This window comes from Dasypus novemcinctus, chromosome 10, assembly GCF_030445035.2.
Source record: "Dasypus novemcinctus isolate mDasNov1 chromosome 10, mDasNov1.1.hap2, whole genome shotgun sequence".
In the NCBI taxonomy this organism is placed as follows: Eukaryota; Metazoa; Chordata; class Mammalia; order Cingulata; family Dasypodidae; genus Dasypus; species Dasypus novemcinctus.
The window spans coordinates 101,488,137-101,501,750 of record NC_080682.1 but is presented as its reverse complement, the minus strand read 5'-3'; the positions used below and the strand labels follow the sequence as shown (position 1 = coordinate 101,501,750).

Below are 13,614 nucleotides of genomic sequence, written 5' to 3'. Positions count from 1 at the left end.
ACAGTCATTATTGTCCATAATTATTGGGCCCTGACCCCCAGTTCTGGTCGAATTAGGGTCATCCAGAGTTGACCTTTGCTTCCTGCTGCTTCCTGCTGGCCTGACCTAGTGACTGCACTGTTTCTAGATCTCTCCTGGCCGAACTTGCTCTTCCCTCTCTCCTCCTTTGCACCCTTAGGCCTGCAGACAGGAACCACCAAGACCCCCCACTTGTTGCACAGACGGGGAAACAGACCCAGGGAGAAGCGGGGCTTGAACCTGAGCCTCCTTCCTTTTCTAGGTATTCAGTTACAATAAACCTAGGGCTTTTAGTCTCTTTTGGCCTTCTTGTCAACCCTGTGAGGGAAGGTAGGCATTCATTGTCTCATTCATTTATTGTTCATGAAGCTGGCAGGATCTGAAGCCAGACTGACTGGATTCAAATCCTAATTCTACTATTTACCAGGCACATAGCTATGCCTCAGTTTCCTCAGATGGGAAAACGATAGTACTTATTTGACGTGGGTGTTAGGTTAAATGAGTTAGAATCCATGAAATATGTTTGGAACAGGGCCTGGCATACAGTGGACTCTCAATTCATATTAGTTCTCTTTTTTGTTATTATTGATTCAATCATTCAGCCAGTAAACATTTATTGGGCTCCTACTATGTACTGGGCTTGGTGGTGCTAGACGCTGGGGATATGGCAGTGAACAAAACCGACATGATTCCTATCCTCTGGAGCTGAGCTTTGTGGGGGAGACATGTAGAAAGTGGTGAGATGGGGATAAGCCCAGGAACCTGGTGATGGGGCCCTGACCCCGCCTGGGGGTGGGAGGAGGCAGTCAGGGAAGGTGGAAGTTGAGGTAGGCATCAGACCACCATTCCCTGAGCACTTAAGGTGTGCTGGGCCCTTTGCTAAGTGCTTTATATTCATTATCTCCGTTCATCATCACAAACCTGAGGCAGACGATGTTGTGTCTTTACTAAAGAGGAAATTGGTAGTTAAATTAATGTATCTAAGGTCACCCAGCCAGTAAATGGTAGAGCTAGGGTCTAATCTAAGGCTGTCCAACCCCAAATCTTAGCCCTCTTTTTTTTCCCTTGAGGGTGTTTGTGATATTGTTTATGACAGGCAGGGGGCAGGCAGGATGGGAGGAGATGGTCCTAGGTAGAGAAGAAACACGCCCACTCTCCCAGGGAGTTATGGCTTTCTGATGAGGACCTGGCTCTGGGGTTTTCCCCTAACCTCTGGTAGGCAGGCAGGATAACTCCATGGTTACCAGCACAGGCTCTGCCTGAAGGCGGCCTGCGTTCCAATCCACTTACTGCTCCTGTGACCTAAAGGAAGTTACTTGATTTCTGTGCCACAGGTTTTCCTCTGTAAAATGGGTATAATGATGGTAACAAACACTGGTTTACTATTCTAAGGGCGTCACACCTATTACTCATTTAATGCTCATTTCATCATACAAGACATGATTTTATGTCTTTTTCCAGATGGAGATAATACCTGGGTAGTTATAAATAATAAGTCAGTTAATTCACATAAAATATTTAGAAGAGGGCTTGGCACATAGAACTATTCGGTAAATGTTAGTTACTGTCATTACTTAGTATCACAGAGTGGAGTCCCAGAACACCAGGGATAGGATCCCTAGAAAATAACGAAGAATACGATGATGAGAATATCAATAATAATAAAACATGTCCTTATAACTCTTTTCAGTTTTCAAGGACTTCCATGTCTGTTCTTTCATTTGAGACAAAGGTGGCAGCTTAACAGGGAAGTGTTTCAAAAGTGTATTTCATGGAACACAGTTTCACACGATGCTAATAGGAATGTGTTTAAAAAAGGGGTCCCTGTTCAAATAAGTTTGGAAAACACAATTAAATTTAAAAGTTTCTTTGAGAAACTCTAACCCAGTAAAATGCTTTGTTAGCTTCCACAAAAGCAGAGGAAGATATAATATGTAGTGTCTCTCCAAATTATTGGGCCATGGGATCCTTGTTCTGAGAAGCATCTAAGTGGGTTTGAACTCACAGATGTTAGCCATTTAGGAAAATATTGGACTAAAGAGCCGTGTCTTTGCCTGAGTCACTCACTGGCTTAGCACCTTAGACCAAATCATGTTAGCTCTCCAGGCCTCAGTTTTTCTATCTGTAAAATAGGGATAAAGGGGCCTCATATGACAGGTCCCATCAGGCATAGCTCCTAGAAAATAATAAGTGGAGGATAAATGTTAGATCACTGTGACTACAACAACCCCGTGCCGTGGATACCACTTTTATCCCCTTGCAGATGGCCACAGAATTTATAGAAGTCAGGAAGTGGCTCCCAAGTTCCTTCATTCAGGAATACTGGCACAGCACCCACACACCCCAGGGTGTGAGAGGCTAGTGAGTTGCTCACTTTCCTTCTCTCCGTTTTCTCTTTTAGGGGAGACTTCGGGTCACTGAGGGCGTCACCGGAACCCACGCAAGGGACGGTCTTGCCGGGTTTTGCGCGGGCGGGGCAGGCACATCCGGGCGCAGCCTTGGGGCTGCCGCGGGGCAGTGTGGGAAGGCTCCCGGCGTCCAGCTCGGGCGCGGCCTGCGTTGACTCCGAAGGCGGCACAGGGGCCAAGGGCGGCCTCTACTCTCAGCGGCGCGGGGCCTGGCGACGCGGCCAAGCCTGCCTCGCGGCGGCGGCGCTCCAGGTTGCCACGGCCGGGCCTCCCTGCAGCGCCGGGGGGTGGGGGGGCGGCCGACGGGGCGGAGGCGGCACTCCCGCGGGCCTCGTTAGTCCTGCTTGGCGGCCGCCGGCGGCCCGGCCCGGGGGAGCCCCGCGGCTTCGCAAACAGCGGATCCGCCGCGCGCTGAGCAGGCCCCGGGCGGAGCGCGGAGGCCCCGGGGACCCGCCCTCGGGACTGAGCGCGCCTGAGGCGGGTGCGCTGCCGGCCCGCGACCGCGCGGGGGCGCCCGAGTCCACGCAATGAACGCGGCGGTGTGGGCGGTGCAGGCCTGGGGAGTGGAGCGCGGCGGAGCGGCGGGTCTGCCTGCGCCCCACGGACAGTTTCTTTAACTGAGCTCTGAGCAGGAAATGGGATGAATGCCATCCAGGAAGGCTCAAGTTAGCCTGCCGACTTAGTGGGCAGGGAGCCAGTATGGAGGGCATGGGGGCAAACGGTTGCCCTGCAAAGTGAAGCACAGGTTCTGGTTCTTGCTCTCTCAGCTATTTTACCTAGATTCAGAAAGCCTAAATACTACCCCTCCGCAAATAACTTATCTTTCCTGAATACCTCAGTCCTTACCCCTTTATACTGTGCTGCCTCTGGACTGTGATGCCTGCTCTGTCGGAGTGCATTTGCAAAGTGATGGTGCCTATTTGAGGATGGCTTCCTAACTGCAGTGACCCCCTTGTAGTGCTCTTAGGGCCATGTTAGACTGGTCTGGGATAGGGAAGACACAGCTGCCGTGTAGAAAGGGCAAGAAGTGAAGTGTTGGCTGAAAATGTAGTTTGGGACCCCTCTTTCAAAGTTAACCTCTCTGGTTTTTCAAACTGCTCCATTTTATAAAATGTTTACTGTTTCCCTTTCAAATGTGCAGGCCAAGTTATGACTTGAATTCCACTTCCTTTTCTTTTTTTAAAGTTCTGATGTCATCTAAAGTTGGCTGCTCTGAGGACCTCTTCTAAGTTTTTGGCTGGCCTGATCACTGAAGGGGAAAGGCCTGACCTTGGGATCAGACTAGGCATTTTGGAATTAGGAAGTATGTTAGGATGGATGGCCGCACTTTTGTGGCTCCCAGGCAGAGATTTGTCTAGGGGAGGGGGAGGCAATTACAGGTGTCCCTTGTCTCCCTCTACCCCTGGTATACCCTCTAAAGTTACAACTAACATTGTAACTACTAACAAAATTGCAAGGAAAGAAACCCGGCCATATTGGGTGGCAATCCTGGTTGCTTTGTACCTTAAGGTACAGAGGTGGCACTGGAGCCAGGATGCTATCTGGAAGTGAGGGGTCAGTCACTACCTTGGTGATATTGTCTTCTCATAACACTCCTATCTACTCTCCCTCCGGTCCCCCTCAACCCCCCCCAAAAAACCCCACAAAATATGCAAAACCAACCAAACACGAACTTAACCCTATCTTGCCTTCAGATCTGTCCACAATGATCCAGTCTTCAGTCTGAATTATTTCCCTGGACTAACACTTGCTAAGGGCTCGCATCTTGGCAGGAGCTGGGAAGAGAGGCTTTTTTCCTACTGTGGGGGAGGAGCGTCCCTCTTGGTCTGGGACAAGTCTCTCAACTGTGCTGCAGGGAAAAGTGCACCAGCAGGAGTCAGATATGGGCTCTACCTCTCTGCCCAGTCTCTAACTCACTGTGGCCTTGAACAAATCAGTTTTCCTTCTTATCAGTATCTTGGGTGGAATAATCTTTAAGGGATCTTTCTCCTGTTGAGTCTCATCCTTCCATAGCTAGGCCTAGGTGAGGCAAGAGGAAAAAGGAAAGGATATCTTGGTACAGATTGCAGAGTATACGTCAGGGCAGGGCCTGTAAGAGGAAGGCCTTGGATAAGAAAGGTTGAGTCAGAGCTGGTTGAGTAAGACAAAACAGATCATGATTTTGGCTTGGAAAGATTACCCCCAGTTCTCCAAAGTCTTCAGGGAGGTGAGAGCTGGGCCTGGGTGGGTTGGCTGCAGTACTACTTCCTATGCCAGTGGTTAGTTTTTTGATCTGATGAAAGCAAATGCTGGTCTGGTACCAAACTCGGCTCATACTGTGTGGCTCAAGTGAAATAGTGGCCATGAAAGTGTCAAGTGGGGTAGAAATACAGAGAGGGGAGAGCTATGTGGACATGGTCGGGTGCTGGACTAGCCAGGGAGGCTCTCAGGAGAATTCTGTAAGGGATAGTGCCACACATCTCCCCATACCCCCTGTGCCCTTCCTCCTCTCCACCACAGGAAGGATTCCAGGGAAAGGGGGCCAGTGCCAGCAATGGAAGCAGGCCTGCCTGACAAAGACAGGCACCTCATGCGCAGCCTGTTCTGCCAGGGAGGGCTCATTGCCAGAAACAGGCCACAGGGAAGACATTAGCAGTGGCAGGAATTGGCCGAGGGAAGCAGGGACCTCATCCTGCCAACTGCCAACTGCCAACAAAGGTTAGTGGTGGAAATTGCTCCCAGACTGTGGTTCCCAGCAGGACTGAGCCCCAGGCGTGCAGCAGGGGGCTTGTGCCAGGTCTGCCTAAGGAGGGAGGGTAGGAAGGTGGTTGTCTCCTGGGCTACAGTGATGACTCCTCTGTAGGATGAAGGGCCCAATCTCTGGAACCCCTAATGGGTTGATATTTGGCACTCACAACGCTCTTTGCCACAGCTAAAGAGGGCCACAAGCCTGCCAGGTTTTACTCCTCAGTCTCCACAGTAGAGGGACCATATGCCCAGAGCAGAAGTCCTCATCCTACTGTCACCTTCCACTATCCAGTGGTATTCATACCAGTGAGTGTGTTTGATTTCTTCACTTTCCACCTCTCTGGAGGCACCTCAAGACTTTTTCTCTGTGTTTTGGGAGGTATACCAGCCTATTCCGTTCCTTCAGTGTTAGCCTACAATTTCCTACCATTTTTTTTTGACTTAACAAAATATAATAATCTTTGTATTTATTCTTCTTCTTGGACAATTTGAGGAACTTGGGCCATTTAAACTTCATTTTTCTCCCAGCCTTACATGTTTTCTTTTTTATTACTTTTTTATTATGAAAGAATTTCAGAGTTACAGAAAGTTTGCAAAAGTATTTCTATATATTCCTCTTAAATACCACATATATTAATATTTTACCACTATGCTTTGCATTCTATTATCCCCACATATTATTATTTTGAACTATTGAGTGTAAGTTCCAGAGATGATGCCCCTAAATACTTCTCTGTGTATTAAAAAACAACAACAACAAGGGCATTCTCTTACATAACCATCATACAATTAGCAAAGAAATAACATGATATAATACTATCATCTAATCTATAAACCTTATACAAATTTCACCAGTTGTCCCAACAATGTCCTTCATAGCAAAAGAGAAAAAACAGAACAGTTATTTTTCCTCTAATCTAGCTTCTCTTGTTGCATTTAGTTGTCATGTCTCTTTAGCTGTTTTGAGGATAGAACTGTCCCTCGCTCTTACTTTGTCTTTCCATTGCCTTTTTTTTTTTAAAGATTTATTTTTCATTTATTTCTCTCCCCTCCCTCCCCCCCCAGTTGTCTGTTCTCTGTGTCCATTCGCTGTGTGTTCTTCTGTTCTTCTGTCCTCATCAGCGGCATCGGGAATCTGTGTTTCTTTTTGTTGCGTCATCTTGCTGTGTCAGCTCTCCATGTGTGGAGCGCCATTCCTGGGCAGGCTGCACTTTCTTGAGCGCTGGGCGGCTCTCCTTAAGGGGCACACTCCTTGCACATAGGGCTCCCCTACACAGGGGACACCCCTGCGTGGCACGGTACTCCTTGCACGCATCAGCACTGCGCATGGGCCAGCTCCACATGGGCCAAGTTTTAGAAAGTCCTTCAGTTGGATTTGTTTGATGTATCTTCATGATTAGATTCAGGTTATGCTTTTTTTTTGGCCAGAATGCCACTGACATGATTTTGTGTTCTTAGGGTATCATATCAGAAGTCACATGGTGTCGATTTGTCCCACTCCTGAAAATATTGAATTTGGTCAGTTGGATAAGGTGGTGTCTGCCAGGTTTCTCTATTGTAGAGTTAATATTTTCCCTTAGTATTTAATAAATATCTTGTGGGAAATAATTTGAGTCTATATAAGTATTCTGTTTCTCATTAGACTTTTACCTTCTAGCTTTAGTATGCTTTGAGGATTTTTGTTTAAATTATTATAATAGTTGCAAAACAGTGATTTTTTGCTTTTGTCAGTCAGTCTTTACAGTTATTAATAATTGGTAAAACATGAAGATTGTTCGAACCAGAAAATGACTGAACATCCTCTGACCTGGCTTCTGCCTCACTTCTTTCCTTCTGTCTTATAAATAAAATTGATACCCAATATTAGGATCGCCCCTGCTTCCAATCTAGGGAAAAGCCCTGCTTCCTTGAACCTGTCCCCAAATCACCTTACAGAAGATCAAGTCCTGTAGGTCTTCTAACATCCTCTTACTGAGAAGCCCCTCACTTTCCCTTGTTAAGTGTTCTCCCTTGCAACAAGCAGTAAACTTAACTTGTTTAACCAAAGGTGTGTTCCTAGTGGTCTTTGGTTGGAGGGCATTTAAAAAAAAATTATTTTTACTTTTTAAAAAGATACTTAGATTACATAAAATGTTACACACAAAAAATAAGGCATTCCCATATGCCCCACTCCCCACACCTCCCCCCTTCCCCATATAAACATCTTCTTTTATTAATGTGGTATGTTCATTGCAATTGATGAACACATTTTGGAGTATTGCCACTAAGCATGGACTGTAGTTTACATTATAGTTTACACACTCTCTCACTCAATTCTGTAGGTTATGGTAGGGTATATAATGACCTGTATCTGTTGCCGTGTCATTCAGAACAATTCCAAATCCCAGTACACCTCTTTTTCCCTCTCCCTGCCCTCAGAACATTTAGTGGCTACTGTGTCCACATTAATGATATAATTTCTTTCATTGCTAGAATCACAATAAGTTGAGTAGAATACCACTAAGTCCATTCTAGTCCACATTTTATTCCACAATCCTGAAGATTCTGGGATGGTGATGCCCACCCACCTCTAATTGACAGGGGGCCTTGATCCTATATGGCTTATGGATGGGACTCTCTTGCTTGCTGTTGTAGACTCTCTTGGTTCCTTGGTATGGTAGTTATCCATCCTCACCTCCTTGTTAGTTGTCCTGGATGAGTCCAATGAACTGGAGAGTAGGTGGTACAACTCCGCTGAGGTTCAGGGCCCAGGTGGCACATGGGTAGCCCAAAGATTCAGTTCTCTTGGACGTACACTTACCAACTCCAGCACCAACTATAGGTTCAAATAGAAGGGACAGAAGCATGTGTAGAGAAGTCACAGCTGGGTCCAACTCTGTCACACTAGGGGGCACAAACTCCAAAGTAGGATCAACTGACAAGGCACCAAACTCCAGAACTATCTGCCATGACTGTAGGATCTGGGTGTCTCCAGAGCCTTTAGGGGCCTCACTCTTTAAAGTTGTATCTACTTTGGCAGTCTATGAGATCCTGCCGAGATGTGCATAAGTGTTGCTTCTGGGGTGAACTTCCTACTCACTTTGAAGGCTCTTAGCCATATAAACTCATTTGTCTTTACCTTTTTCCCCTTCTATTTAAGGTCTTTTCCCAGTTGCATTGCTAGTTGGTATTTGGTAATAATCCCTCAGTGCCAGGGAGGCTCATTCTCCTGAGTCATGTCCCATGTTGGGGGGAAGGTAGTGCATGTATATGCTGAGTTTGGCTTAGATAGAGGTCACATTTGTGCAACATGGAGACTCTCAGGAGGTAACTTTTAGGCACCCTACAGACTAGGCTAAGTGGCAATTTCAAGAGCAAAGGCTCATAAGCATAATTGTCAATATCAAGGGCCCATCAATGGACCATCCTTTTTCTCTAGTCAATGTCCTGCACTTGGGGAATTGTTGCTTTTCCATTAGAGAATGTGGCAGAGCTCAGCTGGATGGCATTAACAACATCAGTTTCCAAAATCTCCACTATAGTTCTGGTTACCTTCTTTTGTACCTAGATAGCTTCAACAGCTTCCAACATGATTTTGTTTTCCTGGTCTCATCACCCTGAAATTCATTTTTTCCCCCCACAAAGTTCATATGAAGTATCTTTCAAAATATGACCATTTTATTCTCTTCTTTAAAACACCGTAGTGCCTCCTGAAAAGACTTGAGCAGCCACTGCTGAGAAGAGCTGCTTTCAGATTTCTGACTCCTAGAAATCATGTAAGACAATATATATTTGGATTGATGCTAAGTTTTGGAATATTATATTATGAGCAACACAGGGTAATATAGAGATATAAAGTATTATTACTGGCTAGATAATTACTATATATTTGTTGAATGAAGAGGGTCCTACTCCACCTTTGGTTTATTGCTAAATAATGAGTTGGAAATGGAAGAAAAAAGTTTCAGAAAAAATGAAAATTACAAAATATAAGAATAAGGAAAAATAAGGTTTATGTAAAAAATTCTAATGGGTGATTTGCAGGCATTTCTCACTCTGCTACATGTTTCATTTTCTCAGAGGTGTCAACTTCTGACAATGACTGCAGGGTATGTGTCAAAGATTGTAGGCCAAAGAATAGTTTGTTCATTTCTACCCACTGCTTTTGCTTTATTCCATTTTCATTTCTTATTTTAAGCTAAAACTGATAGTTTTAATTAAATAAGAAATTAAGGGAAGTGGACTTGGCTCAGTGGTTAGGGTGTCTGTCTACCGCATGGGATGTCCACAGTCTAAACCCAGGGCCTCCTTGATCCGTGTGGAACTGGCGCATGCACAGTGCTAATGCGTGCAAGGAGTGCCGTGCCACGCAGGGGTGTCCCCTGCGTAGGGGCGCCCCATGCGCAAGGAGTGTGTCCCATAAGGAGAGCTGCCCAGCGTGAAGGAAAGTTCAGCCTGCCCAGGAATGGCACCACACACATGGAGAGCTGACACAACAAGATGACGCAACAAAAAGAAACACAGATTCCTGTGCTGCTGACAACAACAGAAGTGGACAAAGAAGAACACGCAGCAAATAGATACAGAGAACAGACAACTGGGGTGGGTAGGGGGGGAAGGGGAGAGAAATAGAATAAATAAATAAATCTTAAAAAAAAAATAAGAAATTAAAACAAAAACAAACATACAAAAACACTGTAGTGATCAGGAAGTCCCAGAATCTGGCTCTTGCCTTCCTCTTTTCCATGTCTCACCATTCTTGGCTTTCTACTTTAAAATCCAACATCTGTTTGTAGGCTACCTCATGCAGTCTCTCATCTCTTTCACCCCATGTCCTTTGCCTGCTCAACTACTTCTCATCTTTCACATGCGGTTCACAAAGACATCACCGGCTCTCCTCATCCTGCTCCTTCCCGAGGCACTCAGTACCTAGGCTGGTAAACAACCCTCCAGTGTGTGCCCACAAACCCTATATGTCTCCCCATCAATGTGCTTATCACACAGGGTCACATTTATCTGCCTCCACTACCAGACCATGAGCTCTTTGATGGCAGGACTGTATTCCTCCTTCTTTTTTTTAAAGATTTTATTTATTTCTCTCCCCTTCCTCCATCTCCCCCCAGTTGTCCACTCTCTGTGTCCATTCGCCGTGCATTCTTCTGTCACTGCTTCTATCCTTATCAGCGGCACCGGGAATCTGTGTTTCTTTTTGTTGCCTCATCTTGTGTCAGCTCTCCGTGTGCGGCACCATTCTTGGGCAGGCTGCACTTTCTTTCACGCTGGGTGACTCTCTTATGGGGTGCACCCCTTGTGCATGGAGCTCCCCTATGTGGGGAACACCTCTGCGTGGCACAGCTTGCACGCATCAGCGCCGCGCATGGGCCAGCTCCACATGGGTCAAGGAGGCCTGGGGTTTGAACCGCAGACCTCCCATGTGGTAGGTGGACGCCCTAACCACTGGGCCAAGTCCGCTTCCCTGTATTCCTTCTATTCTCAGTGCCTAGTCCACATTTGGCCCATGGTAGGTGCTTTAAGAATTATTTGTGGGATAACAATATATGGATGAATAAAAGTGGTACAGCTCAGTACAGTAGTAAAGGGGAATATTATTAATCCTACTCTCATACAAAAAAGTGTGCATTTATTTCCTGCTATTATAATAACAATGATAACAATGAGACTTTTAATTAGATTTTACCATGCACAAAACACTAAGCTAAGAGATTTATATGTATATCTATTTATGAGTTAGTATCATAATCCCACTTACAGTTGAGGAATGTTAAGTAAATTGTACAAGGCCACAATGATTTGGGAAAGGATCCCAGACAGCCTGGCTTCAGGGACTGCCTTCTTAACATTATACTTTGAGGATATATTCTTGAAGAATTTAGTGACTTAGTGTTAGTAAAATTGAATTAAATAATTTAAGGCTTCTGATCCTGGGCACATTTGGAGTCAAGTAGCTCTTTTGTCAGCAGTAGATGAAAACAAATAAACTTGGTGAATGTCTTATAGAAAAAAATATAAATGCAATTACAGGAGGATAAAAAAATCAATAGACTCATTGTCCAGAGATGACAATGTTCTGGTATATTTAGTTGTGATTCATTTTCAACAAATTTATTGTTTGCTGCTGTATCTCCAGTTCTTAGAATGGGTCTTGCACATGGTAAGTGGTAAATATTTACTGAAGAAATGAATTAATAAAAATGCACACAGGTATATTTCATATATATATTAAAAACTGGGATCATACTGTATATACATTTTTTATAAGGAGTTTTATTGAGGTATATTCACATACCATAAAGTCTATCTAAAGTATGCAGTCAAGGGTTTTAGTATAATCACAGTGTTGTGCATTCATCACCACAAAAAAATTTAAAACAATTTCATTACTCCAGAAAGAAAAACTCCACACTGTATATAACTTTTGAAACACTGATTTACATGTTAAGTAAATTTTTCCATGCCAATAAATATTGTTTTAACACATTTGATAATACATACAAGAAGTCCATTATATGGATGCAGCAAAACAAATTTAATGAGTTTACAAAAATTATTTGGTATTTTCTCAAAATTTTTTTGGAAATTATGAACAATGATGTAATAATTATCCTTTTATGTAAATTTTGCAACTTGTCTGGGTAATTCTTGAGAATAAGCTGATAAATTTTTTTTTAAGCTGATAGATTTAAGTTAGATTAGTGAAAGGTAAGCATATGTGTAGGGGCTTTTTAAAAAATTTTTAATCCATATTGATGAACTTTCATCAAGTGAGGTTTTGTTAGTTCATAATCCCAAGAACAGTATAGCCCTATGCCTGTTTGTCCACACCCATGCGAACACTGGGTAACAGCATGCCTTTTCATCTTTGCTGATCCAGCAGGTGACAAATGGTATCACATTTTTATCTTAATTAGGAATCCTTTGATTACTGGTAAAGGTGAACTTTTCTTCCATATGTTCAACTGGATTGCTGACAGAAGCTGGAGGTAGGCAATTTGAGAAGCTGCTTTTTGAAGAGCCTGGAGAGCTTAAGCTTTGTGTGGTTAGTCCAAGGTGAATCTGCAGGTTCTAGAAATAAGAGGAGCAGGAGGTAAGATTGGCATGCCATTAAGAAAATTCAGAAGGAGAACCACATCAGCCCTTTGCACCCATCACTATTCTACCCTCACACTGGTCTGCAGGATTGCATGCAGGAAAGCTCCTTCCCCTGCTGAAACAGTTCTGGCTGCTTTGTTGTTGTTACTTAAAAAATATTTTTTTTCCAAACCAATTTTATTGATACATATTAATACTTCATACAATTCTGGCTGCTTTTATTATGTGATCAAAGCTTGAGTGCTCAAAGTGCCCCATGATAGAACAGGACTGAAGTGATGCTGGCCTGGAAGATATTCTATGAGAGTACTGCCTTCCCCACCAGAGTCCCAGAAAAGTCTTGTACGATATGATTTTGAGGAAAACAGCTTCCTAATGAAAGTCATGATCATTCCACAGTTTTGATGGATATAGTATTTCATATAACAAAGTGAGAACAATTTTTGGGGGGATTATTTTCCTAACATCTTCAGAAAGTACCCACAGTACTCCAAATAATGGTAATAATAGTGATATGGAGAAAGAGATGGGCTTTTCTAAATAAAATTTTCTGTACAAAAGAATGTCCTCTCAAAGAACCTATAAAGTAGATACTATTATCCTTGTTTTATAGATGAAGACACAGATTCAGAGAACAAGACTCATTTCCTGAGGGCTATTCAGATAGTAAATAGTGAACTATGATTCCTATTCAGAACTGACCAGTTCTTTAACCAGCTTTAAGCCACTGTCATGGTTTGGAGATATGTACCCCAGAAAAACATGTTCTTAAGTCTAATCTATTCCTTTGGGTGTGAACCCATTGGAAGTAGGAACTTTTGGTGAAGTTACTTCATTAGTGGTGTGGTCCAACTCAATCAAGATGGGTCTTAATATAACAATATTATTATATTAATATGGAGTATTTTATTCACAGAATGGAATTCAGACAGAGAAAGGCAGAGGGAGCAGACAGAAGCTGAAAGCTAAGGGTACCCAGAAGAGAAGAGAAAAGCCAGGAGAGGCTGCCATGTGCATTGCCATGTGACAGAAAAGCCAAGCACCAAGGATCACCAGCAGCCAGCCCCAGAATGCCAGTCTTTGGGAAGAAAACATCACCTTGACACCTTGATTTGGACTTATCCTAGTTTCAAAACCATGAGTCAATAAATTCCTGTTGTTTAATCCAACCAATTGCATGTTATTTGCTTGAACAGCCAAGAAAACAAAAAGAACCAGTATGCCTGACTCTGTCCATGACGAAGGTAACTCAGCTTTCTCTGTAGTGGAATTGCTTATAAAAAGGTACAATGGATTCAATAATTGTTCACATTCATGGCTCAGGAAACATGGCTCATGGGCAGTTGTTTTTCTTCTATATTCAGGAGCAAGC

General features: G+C 43.8%; 1 long non-coding RNA gene across 1 annotated transcript; it reads left to right on the top strand.

Moving 5' to 3' along the window:
• The first annotated feature begins 2,530 nt into the window (after positions 1-2,530).
• LOC101445017 (uncharacterized) lies at positions 2,531-13,411 on the top strand. The gene is made up of 4 exons (XR_001117544.3): positions 2,531-2,678; positions 8,837-8,908; positions 12,062-12,133; positions 13,159-13,411. It is a non-coding gene; the product is annotated as an uncharacterized lncRNA (long non-coding RNA).
• Positions 13,412-13,614: the final 203 nt, after the last annotated feature.